Below are 17,199 nucleotides of genomic sequence, written 5' to 3'. Positions count from 1 at the left end.
ACGCAAGAGTAACGACCGGGAATGGTGGAGCAGCCTCCTCCTTTGTTCTTTCCCTTTCAACTTCGGAGCGCGCGCGCGCGCGCGCGCGAGTGCCTCAGATGCTCCCCATCGAATCTGCGCGCAAAGAGCGAAAGCAGCAGGCCGAGCCGCGCCGCTCCTGCCCTCCTTTCCCCACCGCTGCCTGTCGGAGCCCCTCTCCATGAAAGGGCAGCAGGTGAGAGGCGAGGCGGCGCCAGGCGGTGTGGGGGGCGGGCCCTGCCGGCGCAGCGTCGGGAGAGTGAGGGGCGGGCTCCTCTTGACAGAAGGGAGGGAAGCAGAAGAACAAGAAGAAAAAGAAGAAGAAGAAAAAGAAGAGCCACCGGCTGCTGCCGCCTCCTCCTCCACCACCGCCACCTCCGGCAGCCCCAGCGGCGGCGAGGATACGGTGAGTCCAGGGGAGGAATGGGCGCCCCTCCACCTTCGCCGCGTCCACACGAGGAGGCTCGAGCCCACTGCCTCCCTCTCTCTTTTATTTCCAGGGAGCCGCGCCTCGGAAGGGGTGAGGGTCCCCCAGCCGCTCCCCAGAGATTCGTCTCCGTTGCCATTTGGAGCCCTGGAGAAAGTTTCCCGGGTGCCCCAAACCGAGCTGGGAGGGAGTTAGGAGTTATCCTCATTGCACCCCATCATCTTCCCTCCTCTAAATTCAGGCGGAGTTTCCAGGTGTGGAGGTTTTTTGTTTTTTTTTAACATCCCCTTCTTCCCTCAGCATCCCCCCTCGAAGTGCCTTCCACCCTCTGCTCCCTTCCCGCTTCCTCGGAGGTGCAGTCACGACGACTTCCCCCATAGGAGCCAACTCCTACCGGTAGGGGCGGAGGGGTCTTCGCCCCTCCCTCCAAATAAAATATTTGAGCCCCCCCCCCAAAGTTGATGGGTACTGCCATTCAAATGGTGTGTGCACTGTGTCTGTCATGTGATCGATTATGCAGGGCGGGGCTTACCTGGCCTCCCCCCCCCAATATTTTATTCAAGTTGGCACTCCTGGCTTCCCCTCTCCAGTACCCTAGACAGCTACTAAATCTCCAACTCCACTAAGACCTCTTCACTGACTGAAGGACTTGCCTGCCTCTTGTCCTCTCCTCACTGTCTCCTCTCTCCATTCTCTGCCCTTTGGATTGTACTCCTCATCCTTCTGTGAGAGCAGGATTTGCCACGAGAACAGCAAAAGTTATTTCTCCTCATCCAGTGGGAGGCATAACGCCCCTTCCTCTTCCTTTTTTCTCCCCTTTGAAGGAAACTGGGGGCCTTAAGAGCTGCTCCTCTTTTCAGGAATTTGTTTATTTGTCCGTCTCAGTATCTAAATGATGACCACTTGGATGCTAATAGATTTGTGGGTTGCTGCCTTCTCTGGCCTGAGAAATATCCTGCCTGCCATATGCTCTGTGTGCCAGATAACTTATTTTTGGACACATTTTATAGTTGTGTGCCTTTATAAATAGTTTAATCCATATTTAAGTACAGAAAGGGAAATGACTTCATCAGCTATTTCTAATGATATTTTAATGCCCATTACTAAATAGGGTCATTTTGATGCTTTCTGTCTAGACTGATGTAGGCTGTGGTCCTAAAGTATATTTGCTTGGAAGTTACACAGAAGTCACTGTAAGTTTTGAAATGTATTTATAGCACAAAAGATTGCACAGGGACAATTACTTCGACACTGGAATATTTTGGATCAGGGTGGTACCTTTATGGCATGTGCTAATTTTTTCCAAATTATGATGTTACTGTATTTGAGTTTTTGGCAATATATTTGTAGCACATCAGATGTGTTGTTTTTAATGGAGTTAAAGATCCGATAGTGGTCTTAATTAAAATAATAATAATAATAATAATAATAATAATAATAATTTATTATTTATACCCCGCCCATCTGGCCGGGTTCCCCCAGCCACTCTGGGCGGCTTCCAACAAAACACTAAAATACAGAAATCCATCAAACATTAAAAGCTTCCCTAAACAGGGCTGCCTTGAGATGCCTTCTAAAGGTCTGGTAATTGTTGTTCTCTTTAACCTCTAGTGGGAGGGCATTCCACAGGGTGGGTGCCACTACCGAGAAGGCCCTCTGCCTGGTTCCCTGTAACTTGGCTTCTCGTAGCGAGGGAACCGCCAGAAGGCCCTCGGAGCTGGACCTCAGTGTCCGGGCAGAACGATGGGGGAGGAGACACTCCTTCAGGTATACTGGACCGAGGCCATTTAGGGCTTTAAAGGTCAACACCAACACTTTGAATTGTGCTCGGAAACGTACTGGGAGCCAATGTAGGTCTTTCAGGACTGGTGTTATGTGGTCTCGGCGGCCGCTCCCAGTCACCAGTCTAGCTGCCGCATTCTGGATTAGTTGTAGTTTCCGGGTCACCTTCAAAGGTAGCCCCACGTAGAGCGCATTGCAGTAGTCCAAGTGAGAGATAACTAGAGCATGCACCACTCTGGAGAGACAGTCAGTGGGCAGGTAGGAACTCAGCCTGCGTACCAAACCCATAATTTGGAAAAGGGGATGCTACTTAACATCAATGGATGTCATCATTTCAGAATATTTGATCCAATTAAGACCTTAATCTATGGATCAGTAAGTACACTAAAAGCCCTCTTAAAGACTGAAGGAAGGACATTTGAAGTGTGTAACATGTGCATGACAGGATCAACCTATATTAATATTGTATATTTGGGATACAGATATACATAGGTAAAGGTAAAAGTACCTCTGACCATTAGGTCCAGTCGTGTCCGACTCTGGGGTTGCACACTCACCTCACTCTATAGGCTGAGGGAGCCGGCGTTTGCCCGCAGACAGCTTCCAGGTCATGTGGCCAGCATGACTAAGCCGCTTCTGGCAAACCAGAGCCGCGCACGGAAATGCCGTTTACCTTCCTGCCAGAGCAGTACCTATTTATCTACTTGCACTTTGATGTGCTTTCAAACTGCTAGGTTGGCAGGAGCTGGGAACGAACAACGGGAGCTTGCCCCATTGCGGGGATTCGAACCACCGACCTTCTGATCGGCAAGCCCTAGGCTCAGTGGTTTAGGCCACAGCCTCACCCGTGTCCAAAGATATACATACTCCTAGGCTAAAAATCTATTTACAGTTCCAGTACAATTAGGGCTGGAGGGATTTTATTAGTATATCACTAGAAAGGGGCTCCTTCGAACCACCGACCTTCTGATCAGCAAGCCCTAGACCCACAGCGCCACCTGGGTCCCCACAGCGCCACCTGGGTCCCAGTATATCACTACATTGCAATATTTTTGAACAGTGTACAGAGCAATACTATGAAATTACATTTTGCATCATGAAAACAAGTGCCTTCTTTGGTTTTGCTAAATTTCAATATTTGTTATTACACCTGGCTTTCAATACCCATGCCACAAATCAGTATTTCATTTGCCTTTAGATTTTTTTAAACACATAACATGGGTATCTATGAAGTTAGCAATATTACATTTCAAAAGGGGGACATAAAGGATCTCTCTGGCTTTTGATGCCAACCACACTGCTAACACAAGGATTTTCATTGCATTGTGGGTATACCTACAGTACATTTATTTAGGAAACAGGATGTGATTTGAGAGCCACAATGTGTGGGAGCTTCCATTTGCAGATTAAGAGTACCCATCCCAGCATAGTTTTGGCATTACATCCCCAGTCAGCCCACAGCATGCGGTTAGTGTCAACCTTCTCTTTATAGCAACTTTGTAAGGTGGGTCATAATGTGAACAGAGTTGATGGGGATGAATGACCTGATGTAAGGGAGAAAAGTGGCTTTTCTAAGATGACCATACAAATTCAGGGCACAGGTGAGGTTCAAATGGAAGACTTCCTTGTTTTGTAGCTCAATGTTTTGACCACTGTGCATGCTTCTACCTACAATGATGGAGAAACACCTTGCCAAGACTCTGCGCAGTCTTTGCATGGTGTTTCTCCATCATCATAGGCAGAAGGCACTTATGTCTAACAATGCGATGTACAAAGTCACAGCTGATTTGGCCAAACTTTACTAGTGTGGTATTATGAAATATGACAATGATAATACTGTAAAGTTGAAGTCACATGCAAGTGGTTGGATGAAGTGGAAGTTACATGAAAGGTCCCTGGCCACATTCTCATATAGTGCTACACACACACACACACACCTTGCATAGCTGGGAGGTTTTTTTGGCACCTTTCACTGGATCTCTGTTTGTTGCACTGTTTCTACCAGGGATGGTGCTTTTTTATCACCAGTTTTTTTTGTATATAAAAAAAATCTCCACTTAGTTTTAAAAAGCCAGCTTCCAGGAGTTCCAGGCACTTACTCAGGGTTCGGGCTTCCTTTTGGAAATGAGGCGCAATGGAGACTGGGATGTCTTTAGGACATATGGTTTATTTGCACATATACAGTATTGCAACCTGAGTCTGTGATGGAGGGAATCACAGTGTCAACACCCCAAAAGGGCCTTGTTTCTTCCGTAGCCACAGCCTTGGTGCTTTATTTCTAGGTTGTATTGTTGTTGTTGTTTAGTCGTTTAGTCATGTCTGACTCTTCGTGACCCCATGGACCAGAGCACGCCAGGCACTCCTGTCTTCCACTCCCTCCCGCAGTTTGGTCAGACTCATGCTGGTGGCTTCAAGAACACTGTCCAACCATCTTGTCCTCTGTCATCCCCTTCTCCTTGTGCCCTCAATCTTTCCCAACATCAGGGTCTTTTCCAGGGAGTCTTCTCTTCTCATGAGGTCGCCTAAGTATTGGAGCCTCAGCTCCATGATCTGTTCTTCCAGTGAGCACTCAGGGCTGATTTTCTTAAGAATGATCGTATTACTCCTCCAAAACTCTACTTCAAACTCTGGCTTTGCCTGTTGAGGGAGGGCCCCCTACCAATTTACCATCTTGCACCAAGCCCTTGACCCTTTCTTCTCTTAATGACTCAAGCAATCGCCTCAAGACAGGAAGTTAGTCTGTCTTACATTTTAACACTTGCTGGGTCCAGGGGTTCAGGAAGCTGGTCTGACTTACATTTAAACACATGCTGGGTCTAGGGATTACAGGTGTCTGGCACCCACAAACTCATAATACGGTTTGCTGTTGGCTTGGTTTCGTGGGACATGTAAATCCACTGTATATCCTCTGGTTTCAATATTCCCGAGAGTCACATCTTTTAGAGGTAAGACACAGACTGAGCAAGTGCAAGTGGCAAAAATAAACTTCTTCTTTTTTTACGTAGTGTTTCCACTCATAAATGAAGATGAGCTAATTCACACAGTGTTTGGAACATAGGATACTGCCATGTACTGAGTCAGACCATTGGTCAGACCTTTCTCTATACAGTACTGTTGTAGATAATATTCAGCATTAAGAAAAATATGTAGACTTGGAGTCAGTCAAAACCATCCCTTCAGTCACATAGTGTAGTGCTTTGTGAAAATATACTGTGTGTCTTTAAAATATATTAATGGCTTGCAGGCCAGACACTTTTTTGCACGCAGGTGGTGTCTCTGTACGAAATAATTCATAAAGAATCCATACTGGGAATGTGATGAACTGATACAGGGAACAGTAGCAGGGACATTAAAAAAAATTATATCAGACACACAATCTTTTTTACTTGGTATCCAATGCCACCTACAGATTAATCTTCAAATCACATATAAGGCGACTATCTATCTGCAGTTGAAGGGTTCATATTTACGGTATATAGATTAAACAGGAAATGAAATTGATACATGCAAAGATAAATAATAGAACTTGACAATAGTCCTAAATCCCTTAGAAAAAGTAATACAAATTAGAAAATAAATATTGAGAGCTGTTGACATTCAGACTCCTCTTCATATATATATCTGCAGTAGATGCTTTGTGGTCTGCAGATAGCTTTGTCCCATGTTCTCATCTTTCTTATTTATTAAAAATAGAACCTACTCTGTATTTCAGGTTTTGGTAGTCAGTTGCTGATAAATGCACCATGTTTGCGGCAGCTTCTGTCATACTGGAATACAAGTCTGTTTCTGATCCCCACCCACCCAATATAATTTAGATAGTTATGATTCTGTAATCTTTAATTCTTGTTTACTGTCTTGGGTATTGGAGTAATATCTTCCTAGCACACCAAGGTATGTTTATTTTGATGTGCCTGAAGTTGTTTTTCAAAATATTGTTTTCTCTCATTTTTTGGTTTTGCCAACAACTCCTGCTTGCCTAAGTGTGAGGAAAGAAAGACCTCACTCTAGTTAACTGAAATCTAGTTGGTCAAAGGGCTTATCGCCACGTACATTTAAACAACAGGAACCCTGTATTCTTGAGAGGACCTAACCAAATTAAGCTGCATTCAAATACTGGCATTTGCCAAGTGATTATGTGGCAACAGTTGAAGCTAATGCTAGTTTGCAGAGTTCACTTATTTAAGATAAGGAAGTGAAATGTGACGTTGTCATGGTGACCTGCCTATAAGGGAGCACAAGAAGAACTAAGCTTTTGAATAATTGATAGGCTCCTAAGATTAGGAATGATTTACATGCTGCTCTCTTTTGATGTTCATGCATACTTCAGACAACATCAGGCGATAAGCAAAGAAAGCTATTCTTGCGACTAGCTCACCAAAGCTACCATGGCTGATCAGTGTATACTGCATTCTTAAACGTAGATATAGATTACAAAGCAACACAGTGACCCCAACCCAACTCTGTGTATGTAGCAGCCAGGAGATCTGATTAAGTTTATGGGTAGCAAGTAAAGGGGCAGCTTAAATGCCTCTGCCACGGAAAGCGTGGAGGAAGCTAGGCAAGAAATTCTTCATCATTCTTAACAAGAAACTCCACCCAGATTCAGCTAAGTACAGGACTACATAGTGACTGAACTATGTCATTACGCTATCTTCACAGCAGCCTTCTGTTCTTGCTATGTCCTGAGCAGCTGATCGGAGTATCTAATCAAGCAGGGATGCACATTTTTTTGGTGAATCAGATAATTTTGCACAGATAGCAGCAGTTTATGGGCTCAATTTCCCATGCAGCTATGGCTGCCCATTACCTTTACATCGATTAGAGTGATCATGTTAAAATCCATAGATTTGCACATACTTATTTTTATACTGCAAGAAGATCAAACCTATCCATTCTGAAGGAATTCAGCCCTGAGTGCTCACTGGAAGGACAGATCGTGAAGCTGAGGCTCCAATACTTTGGCCACCTCATGAGAATAGAAGAATCCTTGGAAAAGACCCTGATGTTGGAAAAGATTGAGGGCACTAGGAGAAGAGGAACAAGAGAGGATGAGATGGTTGGACAGTGTTCTCGAAGCTACGAACATGAGTTTGACCAAACTGCGGGAGGCAGTGCAAGACAGGAGTGCCTGGCGTGCTATGGTCCATGGGGTCACGAAGAGTCGGGCACGACTAAACAACAACAACATTTTATACGTAACTTCACTGCAATCCCATAAAGTTGTACTTCTTCTGGAGTAAATTTTCTGATTTAAAGGTATTTCTAAAAGGGTTCAAAATTGTATTCCTTCTAAATAGCTTCCTCACTGGTCTGATATCAGGTGAGTCACTCAGGACCCAGAGCTAGTAATTTATTTAAAGGTTGCAGCTTGTTTTATAGGGCTGGAAAAATTTCTTGTGTGTTCCTTTGGATAGGTAGTATTCAAAGGCATTGCTTATTGCCATTTTGGAGAAGCTAGCCCATCATTTAAAGGCTTTTAGAGGCCAGGCAGACCCAGAGGATTTTGCTGCAATTTGGTGGAAGTTTATTTCACACATGAACAAACGACTGTTTTCAGGGCCTGTTCAGGACATTTTGCCCCTTGAGGAAGAATCCCCAACAGAGCCTTGCTGCGCCCACTGCCACCTCCTGCTCCTCACCACCAGGCGCTTGCCACTTGCTGCCACCAGGTACCTGATCCCTGCAGCTCACCACGTTTCTGGGTGCTTGCAGTCTCCTTGTGCTCTGCCACTGTGGTGGTTGTGCCACGACCCACCTGCTGGCACCAATGTACCAGGGCTTCTTCTTGCAATGGTGGAGAAGGAGGCGCAGCCATTGTTAGAAACTGAGATATAAAAGCTGGGAGCTAAATGGCACCATAAACCAAGGTTATGGGCACAACAACGGAATGTCCAGGCACACTTTTTAAATAACAAGAATACAAAGCTGAAATGAATGAACTTCAGCTAAAAGCTTATATTCATCTTTCACATGGTTTAGTCCTCATCTGAAGATTGCAAAAAACAACCATTCTTCCCCTGTTTGCCCCCTTAATATTCTTAAGAGGGTTTCTTCTCCAGTCTTCAGAGAGTGGCTGCAAGTGGGGAGGCATAAAATGGTCCTCCTTTCCTTTCGCTCTGCAGTTTTAATCTGAAATCTTAAGCGCAGTACTGCACCCAGAGCTCAGAAACGGCTCGCACTAATGAAATTCCCTGTCGCAAAACGCGCCTCGAACAATGGGAGTTTCGAACGCTGGGCACAACAGTGGGGTGTGTGGCTGCCGTGGTGGGCATGACTGCAGTGGCAGAGGAGGAGGAGGAGGCAGCAGCGAGCACCTGGCACTGGCAAGCACCCAGCAGCGAGTGTGCCAGGGAATGGCTAAACATTGAAGAGTGGTGGCTGGATACTGATGAGTAGGCACCAGAATAAGGTGGGTTGGAGACTGACTTGGAAGAAAGGATCAGTGAACTGGGAGAACCTGTAAGAGCCAGGAGGTGAGACTCAGAGGCAAGAGAAGCTGCAGAGAGTGAAGAAACAGGTGCAGGAGGAGAGAGATATTGGTCAGGCTGGTGTAGAGTCAAGGGTTTCCATACCTCCTCCTCCTGCCCTCTCCTGCACCACTGTCTCCCAGGTCCAGGAGAGGAATGAATTGGGGTGAACAGAAGCTGGAGCAGCAGGGCAGGGAAGATACATAAGCTGAGGTCGGGGGCCTCTCTGTTGCTGCAACTGCGTCATTTGGTGCATGCCTAGGGGTAGCTGAAAGGTGTATGGACAGCCAGGATTTTTGTTGGGGGGCTCAGAACTGATGTGATTGGTCAGTTAAGTATTTCCATTGTTTTACTTGATCTGGGTGGGGGAAAGCTGCCCTCCCTGGCTATGCCCATGGAGGGACATGCCTTTTCCTATTGTCAAAGGGGTACCCTTGACAATAAAGAGTTAATTCCTCCCTCTGGAGTGTCCTTGCCTGACAGCCCTGTGACAGAGTGCTCAATGGTGGTGAGCACCCAGCATGTGCCCAGGGGTGGTGCTTAGGGAGTGTGCAGGGGCAGCAACAGCACACCTTGCCTGAGACAACAGCCTCACCACATCTCATGGGCCGGCTCTGACTGTTTTGAACTTTCATTCCATCTAAGTTTGAGCTTATTTGGAGGAATTTGTAACCTTCTGCTCATTGTTCCCTTTGATCCTTGTCCATTAGTTCAGTGGATTCGGTCAATATTATTAAATGTATTGGAAGGAATTTGTTATGGGGTTGTTGCTTTTGGTCACTCTCTTGAATGTATGTTTGCCATCTTTCTGAATTCTATGATTTTATTGTCTTTTAAAATAAAACAATAATAAAGGAAAGAAAAAGTGACAACCAGATTTCTTTGAAAAGCCACGTTCGGTTTCATTAAAATCTGTTTGAACACGCATTCAGCTTGAATAGCTACAATTGAAACAATGTGGGCGGGGGTGATTGTCAAATGGGTTTCTATTTGAATATGAATAATGTCACAGGACCAATATAGTACTCTCTCTGCTTTTCATATTCTCAAGAGATCACTATTTTTAGCAGATTTTCTGTGGAAAAAATAATGGTCTTTATTTTTGAAAGCCTGACTTGTTTTAAGTTGCTCTCTGTTGTTTTAGAACATACCTTGCTAAAATAAGGCTTGAAACAAAATGTACCCAAAAGAAATAATGTACTTTATAAGCTCACACAAAAGCCATTTGTAGGCACTGCAACTGCAAAAGGGTGTGATGATATTTACCAGGCTTGGACCACCTTGATATCTATGGAAGAAAGTGCTGTAAAGCTGCTGGGAATGCCAAGCATAATATTTTGGTGAATTAGTATTCCAGTAAAAAAAAATAAAAAGTTTCCTATATTCAAAAGGCACCAGTGAAATGATATAAACAATAGAAAATACATAAATGACTTCATAACCTGGAGACTGCTGAGTGCCATTCACTCGGAACTAGGAACATGGTGAAGCAATCCATTCGTTGCAGGCTGAACTGCAATGTGAAGCAAGTCAGCCTACATCTCACTATGGTTAAAGTTAGTCTGTATTTCCATAGGCCCATAGCTGCCAAGTTTTCCCTTTTCTCGCGAGGAAGCCTATTCAGCATAAGGGAAAATCCCTGTAAAAAAGGGATAACTTGGCAGCTATGCATAGGCCTTGTCCACAGTCAAACATTAATTAGCTGTTAATCCACTTTCCGCACCATTCACATTGGACCAGAGTAGTTCACACCTGTGCATATTTGAATCTGAATATGAGGAGAAACTTTGGTCTTTCCCGTTCATACCAGCACGTGTTCCCTTTTGTGTTTGTCACTGCCGATTAAATACCAACTGAGTGTGCGGACAGATACCTTGTTTTTAAACCACCCAAGAAGTGTGCAAGAACACACAGTCAGGCAACTGAGCATACACATCTGCAGTTTTCTGGTTTTGTGCAAATCTGAGGGATCAAACGATATAGGCCCCATCTGCACTATACATTTAAAGCAGCATTATACCACTTTAAAGAAGCATGTCTTCCTGCAAAGAATCCTGGGAACTGTAGTATGTGAAAGGTGCTGAGAAATGTTAGTAGACTCCCCATTCCCCTCACAGAGCTACAATTCCATCCCTCGTTCCTGGGAACTCTGGAATTGTAGCTCTCTGATGGGGAATAAGGGTCTCCTAACAACTCTCAGTGCTCTTAACCAAACCACAGTTCATAGGATTCTTTGGAGGAAGCTGTGACTGTTTAAACTGGTATGATCTTGTTTTAAATGTACAGAGCAAATACAGTGGTACCTCGGTTTTCAAATGTTTCAGAAATCGAACGGTCTTCCAGAACGGATTACCTACGTTCGAAAACCAAGGTACCACTGTATATGTATAAGGCCATGTTCCTCTGTTCAAGAGCTCACCAGAAATAGCTATGAGCATGGACAGAAAAGAATGGAAAGCAATCGTAAATTCTCAGCACACACACTTTTCAGATTGCTGAGCAGTATGTGGTGTAGAAATTTCTAATATGTTTTACTTGTGTGGCTTTCTGGATTTGTGCAAATCTGAGGGATCAAAAGAATGTGTGTATGCTGGATATAGTTACAAGCACAGCCGGAAAAGAAATTAAAGCATTAAGGAAAGAGTGGGAGTGGACAGGGGAATAGCAAAAAGGTGACTATTGACCCACCCACTAAAAAAAACACCACTGAAACAAATTGCCTGCAGATCCGAGTGAAGCAGTTTGGAACAATTTTTTTCTCCAATTAATTTGATTCTAACCATGTCAGGAAAACCTGAATCTACATGGAGAAAGCATCAGTATTGGTGCTGTTTGAGCATAATGCCATGTGGACGACACATTAAATGTGAATGCAAACAACTTACACAGTTCTCTGGGGTGGACAAACCCTTAAACAGAGCTCTGAAATTAATATGTATACACTAGTTTATGCATGAACATTTGTGTTTTAAAAATAACCCATCTGGCTGGGAGAATGTGAACACACACACACACACACACACACACACACACACAGCTTCTGCTTCTTATTTTCATTTTGTAGTGGCAAAACACTACGGCTTCTCCGGTTTATTCTCCATCCTTTCTGTTACTAAGCAGTCAAGTGGTGCTGCTTGAGTTGTTAAGTTCACAGCCTGCCACAGCTGCGACCAATACATTAACCAGCTAAACAGTGCAGGGAATTATTTCTAGCACAACTGATGAGGAGAGTATTTATGTGGATGCAAGAGATGCATGATCAGGATCTCCTTTGTTGTTTACTTCAAAGCAGCTGTGTGGGGATTCTAATGTCACTGAAAAAGCAATGATACAGAGGCAAGTGTGTGAGGTTTTCACCCCATTCCATTTTCCAGGTTAATATCGCTTTCTCTCTGAAGCTGCTTTGCACTCCACGGAGGAAAATAGACAGCACCTTCCCTAATCCCTTCCCCGCCTCCACTGAGCCAGTTGGGAAATGCCATAGGGTGAAAAGGTTTAACCTCATCCCACCAGTGCCATTTACCTAATCAAGTTAGCAGCCTCCCACAAGCAGTTGTAACTAAAGGAAAAGAATGCCGGGAACTTCGGCCGCACTTCATGTCTAGTTTTGACCCTGAGGCTGCTGTCTAGTATGTAGATCTTTCCAAGTATCTGTCGCAGAATATGCATTTACTCTTCTGTTTAGATGTGTGTGTTTTCCTCATAAGGGAATGTGCCCTGCTAATTCACTGCGTTTTAAAAATTTGCTTGTACATACTATGGATTTTTTTTAAAAAAAAAATCTTGACTGGATGGACTTGGATCATGGTGTAGGGTTGTCCTATTTCAAAAAGCAAAAATCCGGACAAAAGGTTGTTCTCCTTCTTTGGAGGTCTTTAAGCGGAGGCTTGACAGCCATATGTCAAGAATGCTTTGATGGTGTTTCCTGCTTGGCAGGGGGTTGGACTGGATGGCCCTTGTGGTCTCTTCCAACTCTATGATTCTATGATTATTATTATTTTTGGCAAAGTTGTTGAGCTTTTTCTTGGCAAACTCTGGTGGGGTGTGTGAAGTTTTTGAGCTGTTTTTAAGAGAAATCACCAAAAACGACACTACCAACATGTGTTGCTATATGTCTGGATTTTCCCGGATGTTTCACCAATTTCTGCCAGGTCACTGATTCCGATGGCGGATGAGGGCTGACTGTAGGCGGACTTATGTTGGTGGGGTGGTACCTCATTTGCCCTAACAGACCTGCCTCCACTGGTCTTGAACCAGGAAAACCCAAGTTCAAATTCCCACTCAGCTATTGAAGCTCATTGAATGGCCTTGGAGAGTCACTAGCTCTCAACTCTACTTCGCTGGGTTGTCATGAAGAGAAATTTCAGAAAAGTGGTCCACAAGGGACCACAAGAGTCATCTAGTCTAACCCCCTGAGTACAGGAATCTTTCATCCATGACCTAGAGATTAAGAGTCTCATGGTTTACCGACTGAGTTATCCCAGGTGTAGGATAGTTCAAGGATAAAATGGTACTGCAGCATGTACACTGTCCAGAGGTCCCTGGAAGAAGGGTGAGATGGTATGTGTGTTAGCCTGTGAATGCTGCTCAATGTCCTATGGGAACAGAAATCATTCAACATGGAATGATTAACATGGATAAAAAACGAAAGCCCCTGGTGATGATGATCTGAGGGGTTTGTGATTTGTTATTGCGCATTCTTCAAGAGAATGTTCTGACATATTAAACCTGAATAGGCTCCAGCAGTCTCTGTGTGATTGTGCCAGATGGTAGTTTGAGGCTGAATCTAAGTACCGGTAGTTTGGCTTTTGGAAGGTGGTACGAGCTGTATTTAGCAATGGGCAATGGGAGAAGGTAGCAGGAGTCTTGTGAAAACAGCCATCTGGTGCATTGTCTTGAGACTGAGAGAGAATAAAGGAAGACAGTGAAGTGAAAATGCTGAGTTCTAACTGATAGAGGAGGCAAAATGCGATGTTAAGTGTGCAGCTTTATGCACACTTACCTGGGAGTAGGCCCCATTGATCTTGCAGGGGCTTCATTCTGAATAGGCATTGTAAACTGGATTGTGTATTTCTTTTAGATAGTGCATGTCAAGAGCTATTTGGGAAACATGTAGCTTCTAGTCCATTGTTCCATTCACATGCCAGTTTCTGTTGCGTTTCTGAATTAAGCTGCAAAAGGAGCCCAGACTAATAAATGTGAAAAATAAAACTATGAGCACAGTATCTCATTACAGATGAAAGACACCGAAGGGCAAGGTTCTAGATTCACTGGTGTCTTTCACTCTTAGACATTCAGTCATTGTGTATGGTGAAACTGTCTCATTTCTGCTATAAGGTCAACAGTCATATCTACTGAGAGTTTGAGAGAAAATACAAGACGACTGGCGAAGTGTCTAGTGAGGTTTAACTACGAGTAATGTGTAGTTATATTAGCATGAATCTACAGTAGATGTTGCAACAGCAAGAATCCCTTCAGAACCAAAATAAGACACTTGGGTGCTAAGTATTACTAAAACTGTGGTTAGGTATCCACTGTTTCTTTGCGAAGGAGGAGGATAAGGTTGAGAGCCAGAACAGGTGGAAAACTTTTCTCCCAGCAGAGAAGCGGTTGTGGCAGCAGGAACCTCTTTTGGATGGCAGTAAGACTTTTGCAGTTTAGTAAAGCATCTGTAAAATAGCAATGCTTAAGTGCCCACAGTATCTTTCCAAGAGAGGAGAATATGGAGAAAGCCGAAACTTGGCCACGCCCCTGTGATCTTTTAGTGGCACCAGCCATCATTGGCACCAAGCAGCATTAGAGCCTCCTAAGATCATTTATTCCAATAGGCACTAAACTCTGCCTAAAATTTTAGCTGTGTGCAAAACAGTCAAAACTCTACTGCAAAGGGCCAGAAGGTGGTGCCAGAGGAATGCTGTCAAACCTAACATAGCCAAGCTATTGAAAATTACATTTTTATCTAATTGTTTTAACTGTGAATACTGTACTGCATTGGGAGTAACCCTGAACACCGTTTTCATTTTCTTTCTTGATAAAATCTACCCTTTCCTTTACAAATGTTTTAAAGGGAAGGGACTTATTTCACTTAAGTTAATTTTTGGTGTGTGTGAGAGAGACAGGCAGACAGATTTGCTAGATAAAGGGAATAACTACAATATTAGAATCTCAGATGCATTAAATTAAATGCAAAAGAGAATATATACACAATACTTTTTAACCTGACCTTCAACTCAAACACATTTCCTTCTGATACATCAATTTATTTATTTTATATCTACCATAGCTTTTACTTTGTGATGGAGTAAATGAGCAGTTTCTTCCCTAAAATAAAAAGGTGGTCATTAAAAAGGTGCCACTTTTCCTGGCAATAAATTCCATACATAGTTTGCATTGTGGCAGGAAGGCTTCTTTTATCTGTCCTGAATCTATTTAAGTGCTAGGATTATTAATAATTTTATTATTTATACCCCACCCATCTGGTTGGGTTTCCCCAGCCACTCTTATAATAAAAACGCACTTTATACTATGCATTTTTTTAAGCCTCTTTCATGTCATTAACATTATAGAAGGTGCCTCTGAGAATAAACAGAGTAGCCCTTCCTCATCACTGAACAGCATAATCGACACACACATTGAGATTACTTGGAAATAAATAAGGGCATTAAATACAAATTCTGTGCAGTCTTCAGCCCCAGGCTAGGGCCTTTTTTTCTTCTTCCCCCTTTTCATTTCTCCGAAATTATCCATAATTTTTGTACTGCTGGTTTTAGCTTGTTTGGTTTATCTTTAATCAAATGCCCCTAGGCCACCATGAGCATTTTGAATAAAATAGTCAGGTAATATGTTTTTAAGATCCTATACAATAAAGTCCCTGTGTCTCTGCTTCCAGATTCCGTGTGTCCCTGGGTTACTGCGCATGTGCCCCAGGGACACAGGGATTGGAGACAGAGACAACCGCCAACCGCCGCTCCGAAGCCCCGTCTCATGCTGGAGGTGCGCTGCGAGGCGGTGGGGGAGAGAAGCGCTCCTCCCCCCCCGCCTTGCCACGCACCGCCGGTATGGGACAGCGCTTCCTTGGCGAAGGCAAGCAGGCGAGCTGTCTGCCTGCTTGCCGTAGCCGAGGAAGTCGAAGCAGCAGCGGGCAATTCGGCTGGGGGACTGGCTTGGCGGCGGCAGGAAAAAGGGGAGGAATTCGGTCTTCGGCTTCTCCCTCCCCCCACCCAACAGAGCCGGCAACCCGTGCTTTCTGTCGGCGGTGGGGGGGAGAGGAAGGAAGGAGGAGAAAGCAGCCCTTTCTCCTCCTCGGTTCCTGTCCCCCTGCCGCCGACAGCAAGGACAGGTCCCAGGGTTCGGAGAAGCGCTGCGCAAGCGCTTCTCCGAACCCCGGGATGTTCTAGTGCCCGTTATTGAACGGGCTGAAATACACTAGTATGTGTATAAAATGATAACACGTAAGTTAAGCACTCAGAAACACAGGAAGCTGCCTTATGCTAAGTCAGACCCTCGGTCCATCTAACTTAGTGTTGTTGACACTGCCAGAGGCTCTCCAGGTTTTCAGAAGTTTTTTCCAGTCCTACCTGGAGCTGCGGGGGGTTGAACCCGGGACCTTTTGCATGCAAGGCAGATGCTCTACCATAAGACTCTTCTGGTACTGCTTGCTCCCTGAGGCCTCCCCGGGTTCTTGTCTTTTGTTGTCCATTAGTTTATTGCAGTACTCCCCCCCCCCGAAAAGTAGGTGCTGGAACTCAACATGAAATTGTTACAGTAAGTTGCCGGGTGACTTGGGACAGCCCTGGACGAACAGATGCCGGTTTGACAACAGTCACATTCACCATCCATGGAGGTGCTAAAAACTACGGCAAGCTTGTCTCCCTAGCTGGTTTGGGGGTTGCCCCTGCCACCCTCATTCTGTTAGATTCAGGAGGATGGCTAAGGCATTTTGGAAGGATCCTTGTGCAAACTCATGTGCTTGCAACGGTAGAGCTTAAAGCCCTCCACTGCTGCTACACGGGAGGCGGATTGAAGAAGAATTGTTCCTGCCCCATAGCTTGACCAATTGCAGCTAGGAGCAGCTAGGAGCTAGGTGGAGTCATAGATCTGGGGGGGGGGGGAGTGTAGACTCGCATACGCTGGCCAGCTTCCATATTGACTTGAAAATGTTTGTTTTGGGCTTCTTAGAAGTATGTAAAGTCAAGAAGTGGGTGGAGGAGTGCTGGCCCATGCTCCTGTGTGCTTCAGCTGGGGGGGAGAGCACTGGTTTCTTGTAGCACAATAAAGGCAAGTGGGAAGCCATCTTTATAAAGTGTTTTATGTGTGTAAGTGGGGAGGAGTTGCCACAATGCCATTTTCTTTTTCTAGCATTCTTACGCTAATTGTGGGATGTAGGCTTTGCACTAGGTGTTAAAATTTTCTCCCCGCCCTTAAGGTGTGAAGGGGTCTAAGAAAGGAGGTAGAAAGGAAGGAGCTAAAAGGAATTATTGGACAGCTGGCTACTCGTTCCCATGC

The 17,199-nt window shown here is 44.6% G+C and overlaps 1 protein-coding gene across 2 annotated transcripts in view; it reads left to right on the top strand.

Moving 5' to 3' along the window:
* Window positions 1-252: 252 nt before the first annotated feature.
* FRY (FRY microtubule binding protein) overlaps window positions 253-17,199 on the top strand; it is a 194,850-nt gene continuing 177,903 nt past the window's right edge. Inside the window, exon 1 of one of the 2 annotated variants that reach the window (XM_060273790.1) lies at window positions 253-424. The gene's annotated coding sequence lies outside the window, so the exon portion shown is untranslated. Of the gene's footprint in view, window positions 425-622; window positions 700-17,199 lie in introns of those variants that run through there. The other variant, XM_060273791.1, reaches the window with a different exon arrangement.

Source organism: Zootoca vivipara, chromosome 4 (assembly GCF_963506605.1).
Source record: "Zootoca vivipara chromosome 4, rZooViv1.1, whole genome shotgun sequence".
In the NCBI taxonomy this organism is placed as follows: domain Eukaryota; kingdom Metazoa; phylum Chordata; class Lepidosauria; order Squamata; family Lacertidae; genus Zootoca; species Zootoca vivipara.
This window is presented reverse-complemented; position numbering and strand designations above follow the sequence as displayed.